The sequence below is a fragment of the Lytechinus pictus genome, chromosome 8, assembly GCF_037042905.1.
Source record: "Lytechinus pictus isolate F3 Inbred chromosome 8, Lp3.0, whole genome shotgun sequence".
NCBI classification, from domain to species: domain Eukaryota; kingdom Metazoa; phylum Echinodermata; class Echinoidea; order Temnopleuroida; family Toxopneustidae; genus Lytechinus; species Lytechinus pictus.
Genome location: NC_087252.1, coordinates 4,286,692 through 4,300,055, shown reverse-complemented (window position 1 = coordinate 4,300,055; position 13,364 = coordinate 4,286,692). Strand labels below are relative to the sequence as shown.

At 37.0% G+C, this 13,364-nt stretch overlaps 1 protein-coding gene across 1 annotated transcript in view; it reads right to left on the bottom strand.

The window, feature by feature from the left end:
- LOC129267393 (uncharacterized) overlaps nucleotides 1-13,364 on the bottom strand; it is a 31,620-nt gene that overhangs the window by 1,988 nt on the left and 16,268 nt on the right. The window lies entirely within an intron of this gene.

The following is a 13,364-nucleotide window of genomic DNA, read 5'->3' as shown; positions in this document are numbered from 1 at the left end:
ACAAATAAAGCATTTTTTGTGAATTTTGAAAAATGCGCATAAATTAGCATATTTCATGAATTTCAAAATTCTGTGTAGAAGTTTTGAATCCCCCACCTAGTGCTATCATATAAAGCAAACAGAATTGAAATCGGACTTGAAATGGCAAAGAAGTAGCATTTTGAAATTGTGGACGGACGACGGACGCCACGCCACGGCATAATCTCATTTGGCCGTTCGGGCCGGATGAGCTAAAAAAACACTCCCTTTTTAAAGAAATCTCCGGGTGAAAATACAACCCCCTTTTTTACAATTCGCGGGCCGGACTTGTCCCACGAAAAAGTACCCCATTACCGGACATTTTGGGAACACGCATGCGGTCCTTCTGACCCCGGAGTGGGGGGGGGGGGGGGGAGGAAACCATTATTGGCAAGCAATATACGGCCCTCAAATGTCAATGCGCGTGCCTGTGATACCACGGGAATTCTCCACGGACACACCTCCAGCAGAAGGTATGTGATTGGCTGAGCACGGCATGGTCGGCTCCGTAACGCAGCGTCCATGTTGACAGCTAGGTAACGGCAACGTAGCCACACGCTGTACGCCCGATTAAGAGAGCCAATGGAATGAGTTGAAAGAATTCAGGGACGTGCGCAGTACGCGACAGATTATATGAAACACATGCATGTTATTCTCAATCATAGGCGGCGGAAGCGGGGGGACGGTCCTAAATTTTTTGTTGATAACCTTTTTTTTCTTTTTTTTTTTTGCTTGTCAATTTTGTTTCCTGCGTCCCCCCCCCCATAAATTCAAGTGGACCCCCCCTAAAATTTCTCTGCCCCCCCCCCCCGCTAAAATGTATGTTGATGACCTTTTTTTTTTTTCCTTGTCAAATTTTTTACCTGTGTCCATCACAAAATTTCAAGTGGACCCCCTTAATTTTTGGGCTTCCGCCGCCAATGTTCTCAACTCAGCACTGGGGATGCAAGACGATAACTTTTAGTCCGCTATCAAGCCGGTCTCGGATCAAATAGTATAGGCCTAACTTTAGTAGGCTAGTACATAAACAATTCAAGTATAGCTTATCCCTCGTCAAGGGACATCACGACATAGTGGATCTCGGGAAATTTAATTTTCAGGACTTTACAACGCCTCGCCGAATTGCGGAACCCCTGAAGCATCGTTAACTAACGTTAGAGGTATAGATCTACCGCAATTTCGCCCCGGTCCACGGTAATGCCCCATCAGATGTTAAACTTCATATTGACTTCATATAAAAAGGGCGTAGGCTGGTTTGAGACGTCCCGTTAAAGACAGCACGTTAGCCATTCTCTGATTGGTCGGTTAAGGACATATATCCTGTGCATGTACTGTACGTACGGACTATACACTGGGCCACCGAAATAAAGGACGTGGGTTTGAGCATGGGGAGGTGCACATCCTCGGGATGTGGAACGAAAATGGTATGGGGGTGCACATCTTGGGGAGGTGGAACTGAAGTTTGGAAAATCAGCTGTTTAAAGCAGAAGGGGTAAAAATTTCGTTTTAAGTGTCGGAATTCCTGCCTCGGCGTGAGGATGCACGTGCATAGTGCGCCCACAGCCTACGCCCTTGTGTTAGAAATGATGAATTATGGGTTATCATGGATAAGGTATAGGTAGAATAGTCCAGTAGATATGTGAAAAAGATGCTCGAATCTGGCAGAAAGTGTGAAATTTGGCATACAGGGTTATTTTTCGGCGCTGATTTAAAAAATTGCCGGCCCCAAGCGATTTGACCATCGGGTCGGCCGCCATTTTGAAATCCAAGATGGCCGCCATGAAATATCATTAAATGTCAATTTCTTGAGTTTTACATGGCATGTGACACTGAAATTTGGCATATAGGGGTATTTTGAGGCACTGATTTCAAATATTGCCGGCCCCCAGCAATTTGACCATTTGGTCGGCGGCGAAATGGCCACCATCTTGAAATCCAAGATGGCCGCCATGATATATTATTGCAATCATTTTCTCGAGTTTTATATGAACTGCGGTATTGAATTTGGCATATAGGCTTAATTTGGGGTGCTGATTTCAAATATTGCCGGCCCCAAGTGATTTGATCATCGGGTCGGCCGCCATTTTGAAATCCAAGATGGCCGCCATTTTGAAATCATAAATGTCATTTTCTTGAGTTTTACATGATGTGTGACACTGAAATTTGGTATGTTGGGGTATATTTAGGCACTGATTTCAAATATTGCCAGCCCCCAGCAGTTTGACCACTTGGTCAGCGGCTAAATGGCCGCCATGAAAAATCATTAAATGTCATTTTCTTGAGTTTTACATGATATGTAACACTGAAATTTGGCATAAAGGCTTGATTTTGGGTGCTGATTTCAAATATTGCCGGCTCCAAGTGATTTGACCATCGCGTCGGCCGCCATTTTGAAATCAAAGATGGCCGCCATGAGAAATCATTAATGTCATTTTCTTGAGTTATACATGACGTGTGACACTGAAATTTAGCATATAGGGGTATTTTTAGGCACTGATTTCAAATATTGCTGGCCCCCAGCAATTTGACCATTTGGTCAGCAGCTAAATGGCCGCCATTTTGAAATCCAAGATGGCCACCATGAAAAATCATTAAAGGTCAAGTCCACCTCAGAAAAATGTTGATTTGAATCAATAAAGAAAAATCAGACAAGCACAATGCTGAAAATTTCATCAAACTCGGAGGTAAAATAAGAAAGTTATGACATTTAAAAGTTTCGCTTATTTTTAACAAAATAGTTATATGAACGAGCCAGTTACATCCAAATGAGAGAGTCGATGATGTCACTAACTCACTATTTCTTTTGTTTTTTATTGTTTGAATTATACAATATTTCAATTTTTACGAATTTGACGATTAGGACCTCTTTGCCTGAAGCACAAAATGTTAAAATAATGGAATTCCATGTGTTCAGGGAGGAATGAAACTTCATTTCACATGACAATGACAAGAAAATAAAAATATTTCATAATTCATAATTATAATAAAAAACAAAAGAAATAGTGAGTGAGTGATGTCATCAGTTCCTCATTTGCATACCGACCGAGATGTGCATATAACTGTTTTGTGAAATGAAGCGAAAATTTAAAATGCCATAACTTTCATATTTTACATCCGATTTTGATGAAATTATTATGTTATGCTTGTTGAATTTTTCTCTTTTTATTTGAATTAAGTTTTTGTTGGGGTGGACATGTCCTTTAAATGTCATTTTCTTGAGTTCTATATGATATGTGACACTGAAATTTGGCAAATAGGGGTATTTTGAGGCACTGATTTCAAATATTGCCGGCTCCCAGCAATTTGACCTCCAGGTCAGCGGCAAAACGGCCGCCATCTTAAAATCCAACATGGCCGCCATGAAATATCGTTGCAATAATTTTCTCTAGTTTTGTATGAGCTATGGTATTGGAATTTAGCATATACAGTGTAGGTGTAGTTTAGGGCACTTATTTCAAATAGTCTTACCACCAGGTCAGCCGCCATCTTGAAATCTAAGATGGCCACCATGAAAATCACTAAAATCATTTTCTTGAATTTTACATGTGCTCTGAACTTTGGCAAATAGAGTACCTATTTTTGGGTGCTGATTTCAAATATTGCCAGCCACAAGTGATCTGACCATCAGTTCAGCGGCAAGATGGCTGCCATGAAAAACCATATCAAAATAATTTTCTTGGATTTTACATTATATATGACACCAAACTTTGGCATACAGAAGTACGTGGCACTGATTTTTGCCGGCCACCAGCAATGTAACCACCGGGTTTCGGCAAAATGACCACCATGAATTAAAAGCAATGATAATTGTCTTGAGTTTTACATGAACTCTGGCCCTGAAAGTTATCATATAGGCATATATTTAGGCACTGATTATTGTCAGACCCCTGTTTGGTTGCCATTTTGAAATACAAGATGGCCGCCATGAAAGATAATTTGCTCAAGTCTTACGTACAGCCTTTAACACTTTGAATTTGGAGAAAAACTTGATCTTTGCATCCTTGATCAATGAAAAAAAACATAATAAATATATGCTATTTTGAATTCCAATATGGTTACCAAGTTTGAATGATGTACATTATAATGGTGAATAAAACCCATTGTATTGGCACCGAAAACAAATCCAACACAACCACATCTTTGTCCGTTGCAAGGATTATAATACTTTGGCACCCTTAATTGCTGATATAGATGTTACGTAATTATGAAGCACCATGAATACACAAACCAGCTAGCTTCTTCTGCAGTTTACACATTTGAAGTGGCTTTGGTTGAATAATAACCACCCGGAACAATCATTTTCTGTTGAGAGGCTGTAAATTATTTCTTTGAGTTTTATATGATCTGCAGTATTGCACTTTGACATATCGACGGAGTGCGGGGTGCTTATTTCAAATATTGCTGGCCCTCAGCGATCTGATCCCCTGAGTCAGAAGCAAAATGTCAGCCATCTTGAAATCCAAGATGGCTGCCATTAAAAAAGATGTTATGTAATATTTTAAAAGTTTAAAATCTGTCCAATAGATATGCTGCAAAATGGCCACCATCTTGAAATCTAGAGAGGATCGACTGTCATGAAACTTCATTAAAATTATTTTCTTGGTTTTAAATAATTTGAGGCACTGCATTTTAGACATACAAGCAGGTTTTTGGCCTGCTGGTTTCAGAATATTGTTCCAATAATTGTGATATTTTATTACAAATCGACATGAAGAAAACTGCTCCAGACTTGAAGTACTAATGGTTATATAGTGGTATGATGATGATGATGATGAATTAATATTAATGATGGATGATGATAATACATATTTTATTGTTCAAAATAGAATTCAGTAACAGAAATGCTCCGAAAATTTATTTTGCCCATACCCTGTAGATCGTGAGCCCGGCAGCAACTTAGCAGCGCCACATCGGACGTTGCTCTATCCCTTAAAAAGGGAAGTTCACCCCGGAGAAAAGTTTTTTGTAAAAACACAAGAAAATATGATATTAAAAAGATATTGGTAAATCCATCTAAGATATCAGAATATTAAGTTTTTGATTTGTGACGTCATATACTGTACGAGCAGCTGCCCCATTATGTTGTGTGATATAAAATGCATAAATGGTTCATCATGGGTAATTTTTTTCTTTCTGGAGCGGGTGTGAAATCATTTGTTTGTCGATATACTGAGGGTTCAATAAAAAACATTTTCATTTTTTGGGATTTCCAAGATGGCTGCCATTTTGCAGCTGAGGTATCACGGGCCTAAAACATTTCCCTAGACTCATGTGTTAAAGAGGCGCTCTAAAAAAAATAACGATGAAATTCGAGAATTGAATGTTTACTACCTGTCCAGTGGATAGGATATATGTCTGACATTCCATATCTGACCAGAAAAGGGTACCTCGACCAGCTCATTTTAAAAATAAATCGGCATTTATGAAGACTACACCTGACAGGATCAAATTCATCACTTGAGACAGTAAAATGGCAATACTTCTCCCGCCAGTATAAAAATAGTTCCAAAGTGGTGATATATCTTCCCAATTTGAAAAAAGGAAGTTCATTAAAGTTACCCTCCCTATTATCAGTGTCAGATTATCAATCATATTCATTCATTTTTGTCAATCAGCAATATCAAAATTAAAAATTTAGAATTAAATGGGTTGGCTCGAATGAATATCTTTGGCCCGTATAACCCTGAATCAGGGGATCAGATCGCTGAGGGCCAGCAATATTTGAAATAAGCTCCCCACACTACTTCTATATGTCAAAGTGCAATACCGCAGATCATATAAAACTCAACGAAATAATTGCAATATTTCTATGGCAGCCAGCTTCGAATTCAAGATGATGGCCATTTTTCCGCCGACCAATTGTCAGATTGCTTGGAGCCAGCAACTTTTTGAATGAACTCACCCAGATACCGATATACTACAAATTTCAGTGGCACATATTATATAAAATTCAAGAAAATTAGTTCAATGATTTTTCATGGCGGCCATCTTGGATTTCAAATGGCGGCTGACCCGATGGTCAAATCGCTTGAGGCCGGCAATATTTGAAATCAGCACCCCGGATTAAGCCTATATGCCAAATTTCAGTGTCACATATCATGTAAAACTCAAGAAAATGGCATTTAATGATTTTTCATGGCGGCCATCTTGGATTTCAAAATGGCGGCCATTTAGCCGCTGACCAAGTGGTCAAATTGCTGGGGGCTGGCAATATTTGAAATCAGTGCCTAAAAATACCTTAACTTACCAAATGTCAATGTCACATGTCATGTAAAACTCAAGAAAATGACATTAATGATTTCTCATGGCGGCCATCTTGGATTTCAAAATGGCGGCCGACGCGATGGTCAAATCACTTGGAGCCGGCAATATTTGAAATCAGCACCCAAAATCAAGCCTTTATGCCAAATTTCAGTGTTACATATCATGTAAAACTCAAGAAAATGACATTTAATGATTTTTCATGGCGGCCATCTTGGATTTCAAAATGGCGGCCATTTAGCCGCTGACCAAGTGGTCAAACTGCTGGGGGCTGGCAATATTTGAAATCAGTGCCTAAATATACCCCAACATACCAAATTTCAGTGTCACACGTCATGTAAAACTCAAGAAAGTGACATTTATGATTTCAAAATGGCGGCCATCTTGGATTTCAAAATGGCGGCCGACCCGATGGTCAAATCACTTGGGGCCGGTGTACCGGCGGATCCTGCGCCTGGCAGATACTGTTCTAGGCACCAAATCCGCCGGCGGATCGTGTTCTACTCTGGCGGATTCAGTACCACTCTCTTCGGAAGATATCGTTCTTGCGCTATCGCGATATCCTTCATTCACATACGTCACGTGGTACGAGAAAACTAGTCAAAAGCGATAGATTTCATCAATTAAAGCTTGCAGAAAAAGATATTTATGTTATCTCTATGTGATATGAGTGAAAAAATAAAATGCGTAATCTGAAAGGGGAAAATAACGCATTTTCTTGTTACAACTCTATGGATTATGGAATTACACCACTTCTAACATTGCGAGGCCGGTGAAAGCATTTTCGAAACCCGATATATTGAGCTGTAAGCGATGACTGCATGAAACTTGCATTTCTGTTTTTAGTTTAAATTAATAGCTTTCGATTTGTCTGATTTATCAATTAAATTTTGGGGTCTGGTCTGGGTCTTTAAATAGTCCACACTTAGGGGGTGTTGCAAGAAAATATTTGCGTTCAATTGCAAATATTCTGTTGCAATTTTTCCATTGATTGATCACATTTAACTATAGCAAATCAGATTACACTCCTTGTTTCATGGAACAGATTAGCAATCAATCGCAAATTTGCAATTAATTGCACGGTATATGCTTGATTTCAGGAATGAAAATAGACTTGCAATTGATCGCAAGTTTCTTGCAACGCCCCATTAGTCTTCATTCAACTGTCAATGTCTGCTGCACTACTAGTATACAAAGAATTTTCCCCCAAGATAATGCTTGTATTCAAATAACATGCATTTGTTAATTTATTTCATACCTATTAATTTATTGCAGTATGAAAAATCCTTCTTATCACAATTTTAAGGAATAAATTGGGCACAATATGCATCGATTAATACAGAGTATTAAATGAAGGCAAACAATGGCAGTTTCGATAATTAAAATCAGTATTTTGTATTAAAGGGATGGTCCGGGCTGAAAATATTCATATCTTAATACATAGAGTAGAATTCACTGAGCAAAATGCTGAAAATTTCATCAAAATCGGATAACAAATAATAAAGTTATTGAAGTTTAAAGTTTAGCAATATTTTGTGAAAACAGTCGTCATGAATATTCATTAGATGGGCTGATGATGTCACATCTCCACTTTCCGTTTTCTTATGTTATTACATAAAATCATATTTTTTTCATTATTTCATACTTGTGTGAATAATATGTCTCTTTTATAATGAAATAAGTTGCAGCAATAAATATTTAATGCACAAATCAATTTTTCTAGTTCTTAGAGGAAAAAATTTGAATAAACCTAATTTCATATAATGAAATACAAAAGAACAAGTGGAGATGTGACATCATCAGCCCACCTAATGAATATTCATGACGACTGTTTTCACAAAATATTGCTAAACTTTAAAATTCAATAACTTTGTTATCCGATTTTGATGAAATTTTCGGCATTTTGCTCAGTGAATTCTACTCTATTTGTTAAGCTATAAATACTTTCAGCCCGGACCATCCCTTTAAGCTTTCTAAAGGGAAGTATAAATAATGATCACTGCAAATGAAATTCTTGATTTACGCAATTCCAATGTATTACTATTATTTCCTCCACATTTTCTCGTATATTTTTTTTATTTTCTCTCCCTCCCCTTCCTCTTTCTGTTGCTTCTTTTTGGTGCTATATTACCCACGCGTATACGCCCCAGATATATTATTCATAATGTGCCAGAAAGGTTACGAAACTGGAAAAGAGGCAAAAGGGGCGAAATGAGCAGGGATAGAAAGAAAGGCAAAACAAATAAAGAAATGAAAACCAGGAGGGGTATAGTGAGAAACAAAAGATATAAAGGAGAAATTATATTTCACTAAAGATCCCATATTGATCTTAAAATTAGATGACTGAGAGGTAAATTAGGGAGCACCAAACGGTACGTGGCGTATCTAACTTTTGTCCGGGTGAACTTCCGGTCCCCTTTAATTAATTCAGATTCCTTAACATTGAAAAAAAAAGAATGTTTTTTTTAATTCTTTTTTTAAATACATGAAAAATTAAAAATAGGCTTACAATTAACTACACTAGAAGTTGATCACGTTTTGACATTTTTTTTTTGATGTTTGTTAGAAATATCAAATTTGTGTTTTTACCAAAATTAGCATTCTACAAGCAATAATATTATGAGCAAACAGCAAAACATAATTATTTTCATACATAATTTGCATCATTTATTTTGAAATATGTTGAAATTTTTCTAAACATTTGTAGTTTAAAAAACCTATAGGCCTATATGGGGTGCAAATTTTCGCCAAACAGTCTGGCAAACTGACACTAAACATGGTGTGAAAAAGCACAGTTAAAGAGGTCGATGCATACTGCGGACTGAAAGAAGTATAAAAATTCACAAAATAGAATGATGAAAATTTCATCAAAATCTTATAATAAATAGCATAGTTTTGGCGTATGTGCCAGGTCTATGTAATACATGAAATATCGAGACATCATTTCTCCTATTAATCCTTATCCCCATCGAGCCCTTTGTCAAAAGCTGTATGGATCCGCCCCTGAATAAGAATTCACTAAAGGCGGACGAAACCCCCCCCCCCCCCCCATTGCGATCGAGCTGCAGAGCCGCGCATGCGCGCGCTGCCGAGGTTGTCTGTCCAAATCAACATTAAACGTATAGTCAATAGAACCAAATCCGCCGAGGAACCAAATCTGCAAACATCAAGCCGCGTCAAACCCGGCGGATATGGTTCCGATTAAAAACGATATCGGCCATTTAGAACCATATCTGCCGGCGGATACGGTATCCGCCGGTGGACCAAATCCGCCGCTACACCGGCAGCGCGTTTCCGTTTTACACCCTGGCGAAGGCATTTTCCGCAAAAATAGCCACAAAGCGACTAGTGAAGAGTCTACACACGTCGCTGGTTGCAGCGTGCGACACAGGCGAGTCCCACACAACCGCATGCAATCTGCACAGTTACTGATCAGAGCATAGAGTTCCTCGGCACTTCATGTACAGAGAGCAGTCTTATGAGTGAAATCCGAACATGCTTTTGCAGTAACGTTTTTTTAATGAATAGTTATGAAATTTTTTTTTTTCTAAATATAAATTATTAACTAAATGAATAGAATGACAGACAAAATAAAAATAAACAGATACATATAATAGAAAGAAAATTGAAGTTTGATGGATTGATACACTTAGATGCCGAAAGATAGATATAGAAGACTGATAAATAGATAGAGACATAGATAGATAGATAGATAGATAGATAGATAGATAGATAGATAGATAGATAGATAGATAGATAGATAGATAGATAGATAGATAAATAGATAGCTAGAAGTAGAGAGAGAGAGAGAAAGACATAGATGGATGGATAGATAGATAGATAGATAGATGGGGAAGAGAACTTGAGAGATGGAGAGATGTCATAGATAGATAGATAGATAGATAGATAGATAGATAGATAGATAGATAGATAGATAGATATATGGACGGATAAAGAAAAATAGAGAGAGAGAAAAAAAGACAGACAGATGGATAGATAGAGAGAGAAAGAGAGAGAGAGAGGGGGAGAGAGAGAGAGAGAGAGAGAGAATCTGAGAGATAGATAGATGTTAGATAGATAGATAGATAAAGAATGAGAGAGACAGAGAAGATAGACAAATTAACAGATAAATAGAAACTGTAGTTACATAGATAGCTAGATAAATTGATAGATAGAAGATAGATAGAGAGAAATAGAGAAAGACAGACAGATGGATAGATAGATAGAGGGGGGAGAGAGAGATAGGTACATGTTAGATAGATAGATAGATAGATAGATAGATAGATAAAGAATGAGAGAGACAGAGAAGATAGATAAATTAACAGATAGATAGATACTGTAGTTACATAGATAGATAAATAGATAAAAGATAGATAGATAGATAGATAGATGGGGGAGAGAACTTGAGAGATGGAGAGATGTTATAGATAGATAGATATATGTATATGGACGGAAAAAGAGAAATAGAGAGAGAGAAAAAAAGACAGACCGTATGGATAGATAGATAGATGGAGAGAGAGATAGAGAATTTGAAAGATAGATAGATGTTAAATAGATATATAGATAGATAGATAAATAGATAGATAGATAGATAGATAGATAGATAGATAGATAGATAGATAGATAGATAGATAGATAGATAGATAAAGAATGAGAGAGACAGAGAAGATAGACAAATTAACAGATAGATAGATACTGTAGTAACATAGATAGATAGATAGATAGATAGATAGAAGATAGATAGATAGAGAGAAATAGAGAAAGACAGACAGATGGATAGATAGATAGAGAGAGGGAGAGAGAGAGAGATAGAGAATTTGAGAGATAGGTAGATGTTAGATGGATAGATAGATAAAGAATGAGAGAGACAGAGAAGATATACAAATTAACAGATAGATAGATACTGTAGTTACATAGATAGATAAATATAGATAGAAGATAGATAGATAGATAGATAGATAGATAGATAGATAGATAGATAGATAGATAGATAGATAGGGGAGAGAACTTGAGAGAGGGAGAGATGTTATAGATAGATAGATATATATATGGACGGAAAAGGAGAAAGAGAGAAAGAGAGAAAACAAGACAGATGGATAGATAGATAGATAGATAGATAGATAGATAGATAGATAGATAGAGGGAGAGAGATAGAGAGAGATAGATAGATGTTAGATAGATAAAGAATGAGAGAGACAGAGAAGAGCGACAAATTAACAGATCGATAGATACTGCAGTTACATATAGATAGATCGATAGATAGAAGATAGATAGATAGATATATAGATAGATATATAATTTGAGAGATAGATACATAGACGGATAGAGAGAAAAAGACAGACAGATGGATAGATAGATAGAGAGAGAGAATTTGAGAGACAGACAGACAGATGGATAGAGAGAATTCGAGAGATAGATAGACGGATAGAGAGAAACAGAGAGAGAGAGAAAAAGACAGACAGATGGATAGATAGAGAGAATTTGAGATATATATATATATATAGGCCTATAAATGTGTTGGATTTTATTGCAATAAAAACTATCAAAATACAATCACAAGCAGTCAAAGACTGAAATAAGTGAATGTTTACATACAAATAGAATCATAACAAAATATAAAGTAAACATTATAAATAAATATCAAATACAATACAAATTCATACAGATAAAAAAGAAATGTATCATAAATAAATACAAAAGGCCAAAAGTAAAGTGTCACCAAAGAAGAAAAGGGCGGAATGAAAGATTAAGAAGAAAGAGGTGAGAAAAGGGAAAGAAATTGGGATAAGACAAAGAGAAGGGAAAGTAAGAGGTGGAATTTGAAAGAGAATAGGAAGCAACCTTCAGAAAAAAAACTCATTATGCAATACAAGACATTTAACAATGGTAACAAGTAAATAAAGTAGTAATTGAATCAAATCGAGCACAAAAAAGGGAAAAGTAGAGCTGAGGAAATAGACTCCCGAAGGAAGTCGAAGCAGTGGTGATATTGCACATGAGTAGATTAACAGATGGATAGAGAGAAATAAAAGAGAGACAGATGGATAGATAAAGAATTTGAGAGATAGATGTTAGATGGATAGATAGATAGACAGATAGATAGGTAGATAGAGAATGAGAGAGACAGAGTAGATAGACAAATTAGCAGATAGATATATCATGTAGTACCATATATTGATTTATATCATAGATAGTGGATAGACAGATATGATAGATATAAGGATAGATATAATATGAAAAAAAGTAATTATGTGTTTTATTTTTCAATATTTTAGCTATTATTCGTTTTCATTCATATAAACGATCATGTGCGATAAAGTAAAAAAAAATCATGAAGCCAACGTATATAGTTCAGCGGAACAACCAAAATACAGAGATTGAAGCTTTTGGTCTGCTCAGCTGCATTTGCACGTATGTTCTGCGGATATCTTCGGCGCGGACTTTTGGATCGCGCGCCCAGCTGATTTTGTAAACAAACGTAGACGTAGACTCTTCACTAGTCGCTTTGTGGCTATTTTTCCGGAAAATGCCTTCGCCAGGGTGTAAAACGGAAACGCGCGGGCCGGCAATATTTGAAATCAGCACCCCAAATTAAGCCTATATGCCAAATTTCAATACCGCAGTTCATATAAAACTCGAGAAAATGATTGCAATAATATATCATGGTGGCCATCTTGGATTTCAAGATGGCGGCCATTTTGCCGCCGACCAAATGGTCAAATTGCTGGGGGCCGGCAATATTTGAAATCAGTGCCTCAAAATACCCCTATATGCCAAATTTCAGTGTCACATGCCATGTAAAACTCAAGAAATTGACATTTAATGATATTTCATGGCGGCCATCTTGGATTTCAAAATGGCGGCCGACCCGATGGTCAAATCGCTTGGGGCCGGCAATTTTTTAAATCAGCGCCCAAAAATACCCCTGTATGCCAAATTTCACACTTTCTGCCAGATCCGAGCATCTTGGCCATTTTTTGTCACATAACCGCTCCACTAGAAGGGACTAGTGAGATTTGGACTGTTGCTGTAACGGTTAACGCCATTGCTTTAAAACCATATAAATAGTCGAAAAACAAAATAAA